The following is a 5,436-nucleotide window of genomic DNA, read 5'->3' on the forward strand; positions in this document are numbered from 1 at the left end:
GGTCTCTCTATGCAGTGGAATAGTATTAGACCAAAAAAAGGAATGAAGTACTGATACATATTGCAACATGGATGAACCTTGAAAACATCATGTGGCTGGGCCCAGTGGCTCACGCCTGTAATCCCAGCACTTCAGGAGGCCAAGGCGGGCGGATCACCTGAGGTCAGGAGTTCGAGACCAGCCTGGCCAACATGACGAAACCCTGTGTCTACTAAAAATACAATCAATAGATCAATCAATCAATAAAAATACAAAAAGTAGCTGGATGTGGTGGTGCATGCCTGTAATCTCAGCTACTCGGGAGCCAGAGGTGGGAGAATCTCTTGAACCCAGGAGGTCGAGGCTGCAGTGAGCCAAAATCGCTCTACTGCACTCCAGCCTGAGCGACAGAGCGAGGCCCTGTCTCGAAAGGAAAAGAAAAAAGAAAAATCACGCTAAGTGAAAAAAACTAGACACAAAAAGATTATATATTGTATGATTCCATTTACAGGAAATGTCCAGAATAAGCCAACCCATAGAGATAGAAAGTAGAGTAGTGATTAAGGTCTCTGAAGGAGCAGGGGGGAAATGGAGTGACTGCTGCTAGACACAGGTTTCTTTTGGGGTAATGAAAACATTCTAGGCCGGGTGTGATGGCTCATGCCTATAATCTGAGCACTTTGGGAGGCTGAGACGGGAGGATAACTTGAACCCGGGAGTTCAAGACCAGCCGGGGCAACATAAGGAGATCCCATCTCTACAAAACATAAAAACAAAAATCAATGGGGTATGGTGGTGCACACCTGTAGTCCCAGCTACTCGGGAGGCTGAGGTAGGAGGATCACTTGTGCCCAGGAGGTGGAGGCTGCAGTGAGCCACTGTACTCCAGCCTGGGTGACAGAATGAGACCCTGCTCAAAAAAAAAAAAAAAAGAGGGAAAAGAAAATGTTCTAAAATTAGCTCTGTGAATGGTTGTACAGCTCTGTGAGTATACTAAAAACTATTGAATTGTATAATTTAAACGGGTGTATTATATGATATGTGAATTATATCTCAATAAAGCTGTTAATACTGAGGAACAACACAAAAAGAAGAGTTAATGCAGCTGGCAAGTGGCCGCAGAAGGACAATGAAAACAACCAAGGGTAGGGAGAAACTTAAGTATCAGGGGAACATTTAAAACAGTGCAATACTTGGGAAGATTTGTTTTATTTTGTCCCCAGCGCACAGATCTGTACCTAGCATAAGCAAGCTCCCAATAAATGGTGTTTGATTTTGTTGTTGTTGTTGTTGTTGTTGAGACAGAGTCTCCCTCTGTCACCCAGCTGGAGTGCGGTGGTGCAATCTCTGCTCACTGCAAGCTCTGCCTCCCAGGTTCAAGTGATTCTCCTGCCTCAGCCTCCCGAGTATCTGGGACGACAGGCACGTGCCACACACCCGGGTAACTTTTGTATTTTTAGTAGAGGCAGTGTTTCACCATGTTGGCCATGCTGGTCTCGAACTCCTGACCCCAAGTGATCTGCCCACTTTGGCCTCCCAAAGTGTTGGGATTACAGGCATGAGCCACCCTGCCCAGCTGAATTGTGTTTTTTTGTTTTTGTTTTTGTTTTTTTGTCTTTAGTTTTGGTTTTTTTTTGAGACAGAGTCTCACTCTGTCGCCTAGAGCGCAGTGGCGCGATCTCGGCTCACTGCAACCTCCGCATCCCAGGTTCACGTGATTCTCATGCCTCAGCCTCCGGAGTAGTAGCTAGGGTTACAGGTGTGCACCACCACGCCCAGCTAAGTTTTGTAAAAATTTTTAGTAGAGGGGTTTCATCATTTTGCCCAGCCTGGTCTCCAAGTCCTAGCCTCAAGAGATCTCCCTGCCTCAGCCTCCCAAAGTGTTGGGATTACAGGCGTGAGTCACCACACCCAGCCACCGTAAGTGTTTGAGTGAATACTTTTTTTTCTGGAAGGTGGAGAAGGAAAATGATTGAAAAAAAATCATAAGGGAATAAATAGGTTACACATGAGTTTACAATGCCTAACTACTTGAAGTTGGGACTTTCTGAAGTTGAGAGAGATTTGTTCTTAAATATCACTCTTTTTTCAATGAAAGAGATGCATTTTGTGATCATAATTTTTTCTTTGTTTCAAATTTTATATAATGACCCTCAATTTTTTTTTTTTAAGGTGGAGTCTCGCTCTGTTGCCCAGGTTGGAGTGCAGAGGCGCAATCTCAGCTCACTTCAAGCTCCACCTCCCTAGTTCACGCCATTCTCCTGCCTCAGCCTCCCGAGTAGCTGGGACTATAGGCACCCACCACCACACCCGGCTAATTTTTTGTATTTTTAGTAGAGACAGGGTTTCACTGTGTTAGCCAGGACAGTCTCGATCTCCTGACCTCGTGATCTGCCAGTCTTGGCCTCCCAGAGTCCTGGGATTACAGGTGTGAGCCACCGCACCCGGCCAATGACCCTCTTCTTTCAATTGTGTACTAATTGTACCAATTGTGGTTCGGGAAAATTTTGTCTGTTATGATCATAACAACCTAATACTTTGTATTTCAGAGACAAAAAGTAGGATTGCCAAGACACATGGGGATAATTTATTGCAACTCAATGCAATTGAGGATGCATTGGATCCTTAGGATGTAGTGGGGCCATTTTCTGTGTTGTTTCTTTTTAACACCTCAAAAAATTATTTTATTGAATTCACAATGTGCCGAAAGTCAATTAAATAATTTCAAACCTCTCTCAATGTCAAGAAGAAGCAAAAGTTTCATCATCTAAGTTTTTGAGGCCTAGCATGGTAGCTCACTCCTGTAATCCCAGCACCTTGAGAGGCCCAGTAGGGGGATCACTGAGCCCGGGAGTCTGAGACCAGCCTAGGCAACATAGGGAGACCCCATCTCTACAAAAAAACAGACACAAAAATTAGCTGGGCATGGTGGCACGCTCCTGTGGTCCCAGCTACTTGGGAGGCTGAAGTGGGAGGATCATTTGGGCCTGGGAGGTCAAGGCTATAGTGAGCCATGATTGTGCCACTGCACTCCAGCCTAGGTGACAGAGTAAGACTCTATCTCAAATACATAAATAGGTTGGGCATGGTCACTCATACCTATAATCCCAGCACTTTGGGAGGCCAAAGTGGAAGGACCACTTTGAGGCAGGAGAACAGGGTCTGGAGACAGGGAGCCTAAGGCCAACCTGCAGCGGACTTCTTGGAATTGGACCAAAAGGAAAACCCCACCTTTCCATGCCCAAGTGACAAGGGGCCAGAGGCTCCTTCCTCTACAAAATCCCCTCTCCCTTGGGTCACAAAGAGTAAATGTCTCTAATTGGTAGAGGGCCAAGCCTTCACTTCAGCCTTTGATTGGTTGTGGGCCAATCTTTCATTTGCATAGGGTGTAAGCAATTGGAAGCCTCTAAAGGGTACCTAGGGGTATTGTGAAATTCTTTTAGTTTAATAAAAACCCTAAATAACATTGCAACTGGGGCTCTTGAGCCGCTTGCTTGAGCCCACTCCCACTCTGTGGAATGTACTTTCACTTCAATAAATCTGTGCTTTTGTTGCTTCATTCTTATGTTGCTTTGTTTGTGCATTTTGTTAAATTCTTTGTTCAACGCGCCAAGAACCTGGACAACTCTCAATCAAGACTTTCCATTTGGTAACAACTTGAGCCCAGGAGTTGGACACCAGCCTGGGCAACATAGTGAAACCCTGTCTCTACAAAAAATAAAAAATTAGCCAGGTGTGGTGGTGCACAGCTGTGGTCCCAGCTACTCAGGAGGCTGAGATGGGAGGATTACTTGAGCCCAGGAATGTGAGGCTGCAGTGAGCCGTGACTGTGTCACTGCACTCCAACCTGGACAACAGAACAAGACCTTGTCTCAAAAAACTGATAAAGTCAAGGTGCAGTGGCTGATGACTGTAACTCGTGGCTGGAGAGGCCAAGGCAGGCAGGTCACTTGAGCCCAGGAGTTTGAGATCAGCCTGGGCTCTACAAAAAACACAGAAGTTTAACTGGCCATGGTGACAGGAGCCTGTAGTCCCAGCAACTCTCAGGTTGGAGGATCACCTGAGCCCTGGAGGTCGAGACTGCAGTGAACCGTGTTTACACCACTGCATTCCCACCTGAGTGAGAAAGTGAGACCCTGTTTCAAAAAATAATAATTAAATTTTTGTAAGTTACTGAGTATTTCAACATTATATGTACTTATAAGACAATAGGGTAGAAGGCTATTATTATCCTAACAATGGAGTCACCCAATGATAACAAGTCATACAGGGAAGATAATATGAGCCTTTTACAAAGTTGGTTAGCAACTTGCTGTATTAAACCATTTCTTATTTTGGAAAATTTCAAACATATATGAAGTAAATAGAATAATACAATGAACCCTCACATACCCATCACCCAGTTTTAACAATTCTCTACATTCTGCCATTCGTGTCTCACCTCCAGCACTTGTACCTCTCTACCCATGCTCCACCACCCTCCCATCTAAGTTCAAATGCATCATTAGACGAGTACCCAACTCTGGTTGCCTAGATATGAGCCAGATCAAAGTATTTGAGAATTGGATCTGGTTTGCTATGTTTTCATTTATGCTTGGTCACTTTGACAAATATAACTATTTTACCTACTCAAGGTAATCCATCTTCTTTGGAGTCATTGCATAAGTTTTATAATTTAAAAGATCAGAGAAACTCTCTAACCATCCCTGCTTAACCTGAGTTTGCAAATGCCCAAGTTGTAGATAGGTCATCAAATGGACTCAGAGGTAGAAATGACAAAGTATGTCTTCATCTGAATGCTTAAACCAGCTCCCATCTGAATCCGGACTGTCTGATTGACTTCCGCTACAGTGAAAATGGTTTCAACAATACTTATTGCACTTTAGAGAAACATCTCTGCAGCTGGAGAACAGATGGCTCCCCAGAATCATTTTGTTTTGGACTGATAGAATCTTTTTGGAATTCTGCCAGTGAACTATGCTGTCAACTCGTACATGTAATCTTCTTCTGCCTTATGCTTCTCCCTCTGTAAAATGGAGAAAATGGTTATGAACCGGGAACATATGTCTTCAACTTTGCCAAATAGCTGAAGAATCCTGACAGTGAAACAGAAACAGAACTTTTTGTGGTTTCCAGGCCAGGCACGGTAGCTCATGCCTATAGTCCCAACACTTTGGGAGGCTGAGGCGGGCAGATCACTTGAGGTCAGGAGTTTGAGACCAGCCTGGCCAACATGATGAAACCCTGTCTCTACTACACATACAAAAATTAGGCTGGCGTAGTGGTACACGCCTGTAATCCCAGCTACCCAGGAGGTTGAGGCATGAGAATCACTTGAATCCAGGAAGTGAAGGTTGCAGTGAGCCGAGATTGTGCCACTGTACTCCAGCCTGGGTGACAGAATGAGACTCTGTGTCAAAAAAAAAAAAAGAAGAATAGGCCAGGCACAGTAACTCA

This window comes from Colobus angolensis, unplaced genomic scaffold, assembly GCF_000951035.1.
Source record: "Colobus angolensis palliatus isolate OR3802 unplaced genomic scaffold, Cang.pa_1.0 Scaffold28, whole genome shotgun sequence".
NCBI classification, from domain to species: Eukaryota; Metazoa; Chordata; class Mammalia; order Primates; family Cercopithecidae; genus Colobus; species Colobus angolensis.